The sequence below is a fragment of the Nelusetta ayraudi genome, unplaced genomic scaffold (genome assembly GCF_046127955.1).
Source record: "Nelusetta ayraudi isolate G7.1 ecotype Tasmania unplaced genomic scaffold, CSIRO-AGI_Nayr_v1 ptg000018l, whole genome shotgun sequence".
In the NCBI taxonomy this organism is placed as follows: Eukaryota; Metazoa; Chordata; class Actinopteri; order Tetraodontiformes; family Monacanthidae; genus Nelusetta; species Nelusetta ayraudi.
This window is the reverse complement of record NW_027466068.1, coordinates 3,257,419-3,270,162: the sequence shown is the minus strand read 5'-3', so window position 1 is coordinate 3,270,162 and position 12,744 is coordinate 3,257,419.

Here is a 12,744-nt window from a genome sequence, read left to right as displayed (position 1 = left end):
TATAGTTAGACTCCATCCACTGTCAGTTAAGCTGCTGTAGGCTTACGCCGTGGAGGGAGATCTTTTGCTCCTGTTACAGGGATCGTTGCTCTGTGCAGGCGGAGCCTCTATCACTCTCCTCTCCCAATCAATCTTTTACTCTATCTACTCTGTCCAAGCTCTCATTATGCTTTGTACAGTATGCTCGATATGCATGATACTGCCGCAGTCTCTGTGTCCCTGGCAGGTGATGACCACTGCGCCAGGAGCTGGATTGTGCTGTCCTGGGGGTCTTGGTGTCATCGCTTCATCCCACCACCACGCCTAGGACCTGGACTTGTCCTATCGGCAGATTGTTCATCTAGCTAGGCTCTTGCCTTCCAAAGCATGGACACTTACACTTACATTCCACATGGACAGCAGCCTTGAATTATTTCCTATTCTTTGTGTTTATATCCGTTTTGCCTGGTTGGTGTATCTGTTTTTCACTCTGTCCTGTCTGCCACCCTGGCTCACTCTGCTCCTTTCTCTCTTTCTCTGTCTCTCCTCTATCTTTCTACTTCACCCCAACTACTCATATGCAGATGATGGCCCTCTGGAGTCTGGTTCTGCCCTAGGTTTCTTCCCACAGGGGAGTTTTTCCCAGCCACTGTTGCATCTTGCTTGCTCCGGGGGCCCGGTTGGTTCTCTCTGATTGTATAAAGCGCTTTGAGACGCCTTTGGTTGTGATTTAGCACTGTACAAATAAAAGTTTATTATTATTATTATTATTATTATTATTATTATTATTATTATTATTATTATTATTATCATATATAAACATACTGCAGTATATGTCATATGAACCCTTCTGCCAACATCTGTTATCTCTTAGCAGAGGGAGAAAAAAAGAAATAACAAAAAACTTTAGCTGTGGTGCTCGAGGGTCATCAGGTCTCTACTTTTGACCACATTTCTGGCAGAAGCAATGCCGACGACCCTGCTTCTGGTTCCAACCTGAGGCTGAGAAAAAGCTGGGAGGTTGGTCCTCGGCCACCTAGAGAAACAAGAAGTGTGAGCTGATCTTCTTTCACACACACACACACACACACACAGACATACAAAATGTGGATGAACACATCCAAAGATCATTTCCTTGAGTCACCTCATGGTTTAAATTTTATTGGCGTCTGCAGGCTTTTTCACGCTCATTTAGGACTATTTCCAATGTCGGCCTCGTCATTATGTCAATCACTTCCTGCTTGAGTGGTACCATCTGCCCTCTCATAAAGCCACGCGCACACAAGCATGCCTGCGCGCACGGCCACACACACACACACACACACACACACACACACACACGCGCACACACGCACACACAACATGGATCAAGTGTTGCAAAGCCTCGCTGCTGAGCCATGATGCATCACAACACACCCAGAGTTAAGATGCTAAAATTACACCGGCTTCCTTTTAGTACATGCTGCCGTTTTTAGCCTCTGCTAAAGGAAGGAATCAATGTCTGCATGTCTCTGCATATGTGTGTGCGTATTTGTGTGCGTGTGTCTGCCTGCCTGTGTGCGTGCGTACGTGCGCGCAAAGCTTCAGGAGGCGTTGGTTTCTCCTAGGTTGTAATTTTCATGCCTGCATGAATTTGTATGCCAGCATCAAGTCACATGATACGGTTAACCCTAAGTCACATCTCTGAGATTTGCAGGACCGATTGTTGTTTTTTTTATTGTAACCTTTGTTGTGCCAACAGCAGCCAGATCAAAACCGCGCTATTGTTGTTGTTGTTGTTGTTGTTGTTGTTGTTGTTGTTGTTGTTGTTGTTGCGGCCCCGTCGCCCACGCGCGCAGCCTCCTTAGGAAATCTTGCTGTGAGCGGCTGACGACATGCAGGATTCACGCACCTCACTTTTATCCCACCCTCGGACGTTCCGGGGGTTAATTGGGCGTCAGACTGGTTCGCTCCTATAGTTTAAGTCTCAACAAACTATATTTTTTCATTGTGATTCCGTAACACGTGATCGACTCAGCAGTGCTCCACTGCTTTTTGCTGTTGGTGGAGCGGTCAGGAAGATCACAGTATTTTACGGGGAGTTCATTTCTGGGTCTGTTGCCAGATGGCATAAGGTCAACAAAAATAAAAGGTAAATACAAAAGATGACTCAACTCTTCCAAAACTGAAGCTTACGAAAACATACAGAAATCATGGAAGAATATTTTGTGGGTAAACACTGGATGATGAGCTGGGCAGCATCACAACCAAGAGCTGTTTAGTGAAATTAAGAACACTTATTTTTTTCAAGCTCATGACTCATCTGTTCAGTTTCTTCGCCAAACTAAACAAACCTTTAGTTCTGCAAACATTGAACAGGTTTGTTGTATTTAAATTCTACGCAAACATATTGTGTTATAATATCTGACAGAGCCAAGAGTTAATCCTGATCTGTAAGGAAATCAGAAGTGAAAATCAAAGAAGCCCTGCATGGGACTTAGATAGTTCAAGCTGACAAGGAGATGTTAACACAAGCTTCCTTAGTGCGAACAGAAGGTCATGAATATGTACAATAGTTGCCTTGAAAATTCATGAGTGTTGAAACTATGCCTGGGGTCTCCACTCAGAGGGACAACGTCAGTATTTAGAGTTGGCTTGGCTAAGAACACCCAAGAGAATAAAACAAAGCTAATTTTTAACACGTCAAAGTCTCTCTTCTTGTTTAATGGTGCAGCTGCAGCAGCTCCAGTGGCTCCTGTGGCAGCTCTGTCACATTGGAACCAATGAATCTGGTACAGCTGCTGTCCGTGGTGCTAAACGACTGGTCTGTAGCACTGCAGCAACTGTGTGTGGGTGTGTGTGAATAGAGAATGGATGAATCGAAGGATGGATGGATGGATTTATGGATGAATGATGATGGATGATGATGGAATGGTGATGATGGATGATGGATGGATGGATGGGTGATGATGGATGGATGGTGATGATGGATGATGGATGGATGGGTGATGATGGATGGATGGTGATGATGATGATGGACGATGGATGGATGGATGATGATGTATGGATGGGATGAATGGATGACGGATGGATGGTGAATGGATGATTAAAGATGGGTGATTAACAGACATGCTAGTCAATTCTTCTGTCCCATCACCGCGACCTTCTGACTGACTACCAGATCAGCTCACTGGTATTTGCCCACAGCAGCAGAGCAGGCCTGTCTCACCAGCACCAACAAAATGGGCGAGATCCACAAAGAGTGGCGCGCTGCAGTAAATTGCGGCACGTTCTGCGGGGGAATTTGCGGCCAGAATCTTTAAGTTAACCCTAACCCTAACCCTAAATCTAACTAATCTTTTGTGCTAATGATATGCAGGCGCAAAAATGCTGAGAAATTAGGCACCTGAGGCGTCAGAAGCGCAAATTGCACTCGAGTAACCTGACAGCGCAATAAATCGTCAGATATAACGTTGGTGCACATCTCATTCACCAGAAGTAGAATTTTTTTTTCTCCCGAAGTCACGCCAAAGCCCTAATTCCACTGCCCAAAAAACGTAGGTTTTTTTCAAAATAATCGGCATTTGGTGGCGGTGGAATCTGCTCACTGAGCCGCGCGACAAAACGGGTCAAACGACCCGGCAAACGACCCGGGTCAAAATCGGCTCCGATCGGCTCCGCACTAATCGGCTTGCAGTGGAATCTGTAAACCCGGGACAACACCACCTTTTTCACCTGCCGCACAGGGTGACGTTGAGCGTAGCGTGCGCTAAATCCTAATATCGCGTCAGTCGCGGCGTATATCAAGCACTGATGCAAAGGTTTTCCATCACGTTCCATCAGCGCTGGATAATTGCTCATTGTCCTCTGGCTGTTTGGCCCGCTGCTCGCGCACAAAATGGACCAGACGCCGAAACAATCGCTGTTGATCACTCTTGAATTCTGTAGAACTTCATCGTGCGATCTCAGCGCGGTGACGTCAGCAGACACGCAGCGGCGAAAGCGGAGGGGGTGCAGCTTGCCGGCGGGGGGTGACACCCCGCTGGGTTTGGTGCGTGGACACGGAACTCAACGCCGATTGCTTCCGCAATTTTAGTGGAACGGAGGCTCAAGAAAGAGACAGTCACACATGTCTCTCCAAACATCCCAACAGCCCTGTGCACTGTACACACACCCTTCCGGGGTCTTTGTCGTCCTCTTAAAGGGGAAGTACAACATGTTCGCCCCATACTAACAGCAACACGAACATGAATACATTAACACATTAACAGTGGAACACATACAAAACTGAACACCCGATAGGAATGTTACATTATGAATATGTGTGTTTGATTGTACGACAAGAACGAACCCAAACCTTCAAATCATTTTAATTAGTCTTATTTCACAAAGAGAAACTCTGGTGCTCCTGTGCGTTCCTGTGAGCTCTGGGAATCATGACCGCGGTCATGCATGGAAGGCAGTCAAGGTGCGTCAGTATATATTTCATTGTGTTATCTTTACAGTAACCGCCACCTGAGTGCCATTTGTAGCTGTTTAATGGCTGATCTGATCGAGTAATTGCGGGTTTCAAGTGTAAGTGAACTTGTAATTTATTAATGTTTCGCGTTCTTAATAAATACATAAATACATTTATTTTATATTTGCTATATTTTTCTATATACACACACCTGATCATCAGAGAAAGCTGTTCTGACACCAGAAGCACTTTGACGGACGAAACTGCGCCTGGTTTTGGCTGCATTTGTTTATGTCTGTCAAAGTACAAGCGGACATGAGTGCAAACTCTTTGTGGATGTGCCGCTGTTTCAAATGAGGCATATTTGCATAGAAGGGGGTGTCGTTTTGCGCGTTGTTACACGTGTTCTATTTGCACTGATTTTCTGGCTTAAAAGCCGGGCAATCGCTTTGTGGATCTGGCCCAATGTTTCTGTATCAACAAAAAGGGGGCAGCGGTAATTTGGCGCCGCCAATCTGCGCAGAGACACAGCAGCAGCGTTGACTTCCTGGCTCAGACGTTTCGTCGCGCTGGGAAATGAAAGAAGAAGAAGCAGCAGTGGGCAGTTGCTGGTAGAATGTTGATAATGTCAGGGGGCGTCACATGAATGCAAGACGAGAGCAGAAGTTTCCCACTGGGCTGAACACAAACCGTGGGTGCTTCCCCCTGCAGGAACAACCGCCATAAAATCTCCGACTTGAAAGGGAAAAAAACAGCCACTGCTGTTGGCAGAGGACTGAGGAGAGGAAGAGGAGGAGGGTAAGGAGCTGGAAGAGACGGTGGAGATGTTCCCAGCAGTGGTGGGGTGAGAAGACCTTGAAGACCTCGAGGACCTCCACAACTCCACAAAATAAATGAGGCTCCTTGTGATTTTTAATGCTTCGAATAGCTTGTAACACAACCAGTGAGGCACCGCGTTGCTTCCCGCCTCTCTCTGCTTCATTGTCCCTCCCAGGTGCACAGGAGGGCACAACACCTGAGTCAACGCCCCCCCGGCCTCCTCGCCTGCAGCTCTTTTAGGATGACGCGTGCGACTCACTTCCGTGTTATTTTAATCCCGTCCAGCCCCTCAGGTCAACAGGTAGATGTGTATCCACAATTAGATCCATCGCCAGAGGGTGTGTGTGTGTGTGTGTGTGTGTGTGTGTGTGTGTGTGTGTGTGTTTAGCTGATGTTTTCACTGTTTACCTTTTCTGTCATCCAGTGGAAATAACAAAGGGCCAGATCCACAAAGTGATTGCCTGGCTATCGCGCCAGAAAACCAGTGTAAATAGCACTAAAAACAGTACTTCCTATTTCCAGAGCGGATATAAATATGAAAAGCGGCGAAAAATGTGCAGAGTAGTAGGTATTGGCAGGGCTGCACCAGACTAATTTGAATGTATTTTAATTCGTCATTACCCAGAAAATCCATGTAAATAGAACATGTGTAAAAAACATGCAAAATGACACCCGCTTATATGCAAATATGCCTCATTGCAAACAGCGCCAGATCCAGAAAGAGTTTGTGCTCACGTTTGCACGCACTTTGACAGACGTAAACACAGCCAGCCAAAACCGGGCTCAATTCTCAATTTCATCGTTCAAAGTGTTTCTGGCGTCAGAGCAACTCTCTTTGATGATGAGGTGCTAGGCCGGACTGGCATATGGGGATACCGGGGATTTCCCCAGTGGGCCGGTGGGTGGTTGAGCCGGGCCATAAGGGAAAAAAAAAGAAAGGGGGAAGAAAATCTATCCCCTCGGCCAACCACGTTGTGGTCCGCACGGGGGGCTGAGTCGGTTAGCTATTAATGTGATAGACTATACTTGTGTTCACGTATCACTGCCTTTGCTGATAGCCAATGATGGAGATGGAGATGGATATATATATATATATATATATATATATATATATATATATATATATATATATATATATATATATATATATATATATATATATATATATGTATATGTATATATACAGTGCCGTGAAAAAGTTTTTGCCATTGCCGTTTTTTTTGCACATTTCTCAGGTTTCAGATCATCAAACCAATATCATCAAACCAATATCACACAGAGACAACCCAAGGAAATATAAAATGCAGTTTTTAAAGGGGACCTAGGATGCTTTTCCACTTTTCTGAGCTTTAAAAACTGTTACAATGTTGAACCCTATCGTCAAACGATCTCGATATCGTCAAATAATGACGTTCATGCGTTTGGACGTGAGCCCTGCAAATTGTTGGGCATGGTTCTAAACGATCTGTTGACGGAGATTTTTTCAACACTGGGCACGGAGTGACGCCACGGTGTGCCGGAGCTCCTTTCATGGCCAAGGTCCGGCACCCTCTCGGACTGGTTCCGCCCTCCCCCGCTCTGCCCCGGAAGTGATCCAAGAAAATGTTTTTTTCGGTGTCAGGAAATTAAAAAATATAAAATAAAAAATACAGAGCGACTACCGAAGCACCAAGGACCACAACCGTCGTAGTGGAACGAACAGAGAAAATGTTGGAGGTTTGTTCACCGTCTGCAGCCAGACCCCTCTCGTCCGGTCGGCAACGGGAGTGAGACGGGCTCGACTCGGCCCCCTGGTGGACGACGAGAGAATAGTCAGCCACGGCAATATTTGAAAACATGTATTTGTGAGTGTATTGTGACCTCAAGCAACATTAGTTTTAAGACTACTTGCAACGTACAACCGCTGAATCGTGTTGATGAACTGTTAGCCACCACCGCTAACTCCGTGCTCTGCTTGTTATGTGTGTTGTGTTCGCTGGCAGCGATTCTGACTCGCAAGTTTCGCTCCTTATAGCGATGTTCACGCTGCCAGCATGGTAACATCGGTTGTGTAGAGCCCTTCCTGCTTTGTGCTTGGTGTGGACTTAAGTTGTGCAGATATTCTTGTCTAATAATAAACGACTCTATGACTGAAGTGATCGTTTCAGCGTCCATATTTTCTCTGCTAGGACAGTGTTTTGATACAAGTCAACAGTATGAAGCGAAATCAATCTAAGCCCTGTTAAAAGGTCTCGCAAAAATACAAAACAAAAACACGGTCAGTACACAAAGTAAAATATATTTCCGGGGACACGGAAGGCACAAAAAACGTTCCAGGGACCTTCGGTCCGCCTAGCGGCCGTAACTCAGACCGTGCTGGGTCCGTACGAAGCTGGATTAGCCAGTAAACTGCTGCTAAAGAGTGAAGCCTTCACGACGGTAAGTGTTTAAATTGTGCCTGTTTCGTAAAGTTTGCCGTTTACTCTTCACTCCCGCACCGGCAAACTGAGGAAGTGAGGCTCAGCAGCGACGAAGAGTGTGACCCCGGGCGGGGGCGTACACCGGCAAGGCTGGGGGTGGAGTGAAGTGCAACAGAGCATTTTCGCGGGACGCAGTAAATACGAGGAAACAAGCCGCGAGATACGCAGCTCTTAAAAGCTTTCAGCGCGGAAAATCGTGCGTTGCTGCTCTGGAGGGGCCAGATATCAAATATAAAAGCCTGAAAATGAGTATAATAGGTCCCCTTTAAATGATGATTTAATTTATTATGGCACAAAAAAAATCCAAACCTATCTGCCCCTATGTGAAAAAGTAATTGCCCCCTGAACCTAATAACGGGTTGTGCCACTGTTGGCAGCAATAATTGAAATCAAGCGTTTGCGATAATTGGTGATGAGTCTTTCACATCGCTGTGGAGGAATTTTAGCCCACAGTTCTTTGCAGAATTGCTTCAACTCTGCCATATTGGAGGATTTTCAAGCATGAACCGCCCGTTTTAGGTCACACCACAGCATCTCAATTGGATTTAAATCCGGACTTTGACTTGGCCACTCCAAAATCTTAATTTCGTTTTTTTTTTTGAGCCATTCAGAGGTGGACTTGCTGGTGTGTTTCGGATCATTGTCCTGCTGCATGATCCAAGCGCGCTTGAGTTTGAGGGCACAAACTGATGGCCGGACGTTCTCCTTCAGGATTTTCTGGTAGACAGCAGAATTCATTGTTCCATCAATTCCCTCACACTGCCACCACCATGCTTCACTGTTGGCATAATGTTCTTTTTTATCAAATGCTGTGCCATTTTTACGCCAGATGTAACGGGCCGCACACCTTCCAAAAAGTTACATTTTTGACTCATCAGTCCACAGAATGTTTTTCCAAAAGTCTGGAGGATCATCAAGAGATTTTTGTGTGGGACAAGCCTTTGTGTTCTTTTTTGACAGCAGTGGTTTTCGCCTGGGAACTCTCCCATGGATGCCTTTTTTGGTAAGTGTCTTTCTTATGGTAGAGCCGTGAACACTGACCTGAACTGAGGTCAGCGAGGCCTGCAGTTCTTTGGATGTTGCTCTAGGTTCTTTTGTGACCTCCTGGACGAGTTGTCGTTGCACTCTTGGAGTAATTTTAGTTGGTCGACCACTCCTGGGAATGTTTGCCACTGTTCCCAGTTTTCTCTATTTGTGGATAATGGCTCTGATACTGGTTCGCTGGAGCCCCAGAGCCTTGGAAATGGCTTTGTAACCTTTTCCAGACTGACAGATTTCAGTCACTTTTTTTAAAAAAATTTTCTTGAATTTCTTTGGATCGTGGCACGATGAGTTTGTGTCTTGAGATCTTGTAGCCTGCTTCACTTTGTCTGACAGATTCCGCGCCCATCTACGCCTGTCTGCGCCTTACCGCACGGCAGACAGCGGCAAAAACGTGTTCAATGTGAATAAAGCTTAAGTGGAGGCACAGTGCCCCAGAATCTTCCATTCTGATCTGGGCCTGAGCAGCCGCGTCAGACATCATCACCCCCTGAACAACAACTGAGGCTGATTCTGATTCTGGACCTTAAATGCTCAAACATGAGCTACTGCTGAGACCCAAAGGTTCAGGCTAATGTTTACTGTATGATTATGAGGATACTGTCCAAAACAACATCAAATGCACCAACGTAACAATATCTGACGATCTATCACGTGGTGAGGTTACTAGAGCGCAATTTGTGCCTCTGACTCCCCAGGTGCCTCATTTCTGGGCTTTTTCGCGCCTGCATATCATTGGTGCAAAAACCTTTGTGGATATGATGCAAAGGTGGCGGAGATTACAGCCGCAAAGTTGCCGCCAGATGCGCCACAATTTACTGCTGTGCTACATTCTTTCTGGATCTGGCCCAAAGAGTTATAAATCTCAAGAGAAACCCCACACTATTGATTAATAGTTTGATTTAAAAAAAAAAAATAGGTTACCAAATGAAGGGAAAATAAAGGAATCATTGGCAAAAATCTAATTTATAGGTCAATAATTCTGACCTTTCTGAAGGTATGAGGGAGTCCAGCCCAGTGATGCCATTGTAAAAGCTTCCAGCATTTGGCTTGCTTGTGCACACCCCTTCCCCCATGGGCGTATTGGGAAGACGTGACACCTGACTTACCAGCTTAGCCAAGCACTAAAGTAGGAGTCTTCAATCAGACAGCATCGCTTCACATAATGTGCTGGAATGAAAAACAAAAAACAAAACAAAAAGCAGATGTAAAATGGTTCATTTAGTGACATCCCAGATGACCATTAGGATTAAACTTTCTATCAAGCCATTGACCATAAACGCAATATGAGCAGATAAACTTGTGCTCTCGCGGGGCCACTCCAACCTCCAACAGGCTCCAAAAATTTAAGTGTCTGACTTGAAATCACTCTTACCTGTTCCAATATAACCACAATGATGGGCTCCGCTGGGGTGGCAAACTATTTGAAATACATCATCTGCACGGCGGTGGCAGCCAGCCCACTGGTGCCATTGATGTCCAACTTTTAAATTAGTTTGGCAAACTTCAAAAAGACAAACAAAATACAAAAACTTCATGAAACAGCAGAGGTAGTTTTGCGTCGCCATGATCTGAGGCACTGCTACGGAGGTTCGCATTGGCAAAAGGCAGAAGGAAGGCTTCAATTCCCTGGTGGGTACATGTTCTTCCTGTGTGTCTTTGACTCAGACTTCCTTTTATTGTCATTACCCAAATTACACAGCAGTTCATTTGGACAACCACATTTTGTTGTACTGGCTTCAAGAGTCGAGTCAGGCAATCAGACAAAAACCATGTATCCAGTATATATTGTCAGTATCGTGAGCGTGGAGGCAGGACGCAGACAAAAAGTTTCATTTAAACTATTAACTATGAGTGTCCCATGAGGGTAACTGAATAACAAAAATCAAACCGGGAGACTTAACAAAAAAGCAGACAAGCGGAGTACTAAAGAACAAGTAAAAAAGAAAAAACAAGAACAGACCTAAAAATATTGGGGGGGGAAACAAGAACGGCATGACGTGAACACTATGGCATAAACCTAGACAGAAAACACACACAGCAAACAATGACCCAACAAAGACAAAGGGAGACAAGGGCTGTGTCTAAATTCAGGGTCTGCATCCTTCGAAGCCTGCATTTGTATGCCAGTTAAGTCATAGTACTGCGCAAAGGCTTGTCCCAATTCACGAAAATTCGAAGGGTACTCCAAATGCATCCTTCAAATGCGCCCTGCTTTTAGCCGATTCAAGGGATGCACCGCTACTATCCTTTGCGGACTCCTGTATCCCAGGATGCTTTGCGTGCTGCTGCAAAGCATCCTGGGATCCTGGGAAGTCAGCTGAAATGGCAGTATCTACTGGCAAAGACTCGATATATAAATTCAAGTATTGAAATTTCACATCAAATATTATGTTTTTACCAAAGGATTTTTACTTATTTGAACATCCAACGTCATGGTTGGATGACAAAACAATGGTTAGCTTGATGTTTTAAAAACGTCACTTCCAGGGTTGGCCTGCAGTGGGGAACGGTGGTGACACACACACACACACACACACACACACACACACACACACACACACACACATATGTATAATAATAATAATAAACTTTATTTATATAAATACATACATACATATATATTTATTTTACCCTGCTCTACTGTATATGTAACTTAAGAAGATATTTATTGTGTTTCTTATACTCTCGGAAAAACTGGAGAGGACAATAATAATTCTTTTGTGGAAATATTAGCAAACTTTTATTTGCATGACTCCCAGTCAACCTTAACATGGAACTTTTAAGGCTTTGTGTTCTAACATAACTCGAATTAGATGTTCAAACTGTTGTTTATCCACACCGTCCTTCTTTCTGTTCTCAATGGTGCTCATGTTGTTAGCAAGCTACTGCTTCTTTAAACAGCGTGCTTCAGGTGTTTTTCTTCTTCCTATGCCTTCAAGGAATAAACTTGCAGCGGGGCATAGATACTACATCGCCTTGAGTCGCTTCCAGCGTCTCCGTGTAAACGTGAATTTTTTTGAAGACAGCTTTTGTGTAAAATACTTTTTTTTCCCAAGGGCATTAACTCTCTCTTTGAGAAAAGTTAACGTGTATGAACATGTGATAACGCATAGGCATTGCTGTGTAACTACAGAGAAATTAACATTGTCATAACAACGGTCTCGCTTGAAAACGCAGATCTGCAAGCACACGTGTCCCATTTGTGACACTCTCCTTCGGTGTTTGAATTATTATTCTATTTATAATGTAAGGAACCATTATGATACAATTATTTTAATATTTAACTAACAATAAACAACTCCTGTATAAGCTTGTGCGCATGTAGACTGTGGGGAGGGCTGTTTGGAGCTGGTGGCAGTCAGGGCCCAGAAGCAGACGCCCAGGTTATACTGCTTGGGCATCAGGAAGGGGCCACAAAAATCAGCCAACTGAGCAGGAGATGAAGGAAGAACTTTTTTTTACTTGAGTAATGCACTGTTGGAATAAGTGTATTTGCTCTTTTGATTTATGTATCTGCGCCTTTTTTTTTTTTTTTTAAACCTACCTCAAAAAATAAATGTTATTAAATCAAATTGTTCTTTTTCGCTATTATGAGGATCAATACCTGATGCCTGACGTTGACCTGGGGCAGTAGTTACAATAGTGGGGCCAGTGATCTTCAAAAGCCACTGGCCCGTAATTTCCCTTATTGTCTACCCTGAGAGAGAAAAAGTATTTTGAAATATAGTCTCTCCCTGTCCTACAAAGACGCAGCTGATGGAGACGGCTCCACGGTGGCGGACACAGCTCAGTCTAGCTGTAGCATCCAGGCCTGGAGGAGTGATCACGGCTGAAGAAGTGATCAGGGCTGGAGGAGTGATCAGGGTTGAAGAACTGATCGGGGTTGGAGGAGTGATCAGGCTGGAAGAGTGGTCACGGCTGAAGAAGTGATTAGGGCTGGAGGAGTGTTCACGGCTGAAGAAGTGATCAGGGCTGGAGGAGTGATCAGGGTTGAAGAACTGATCG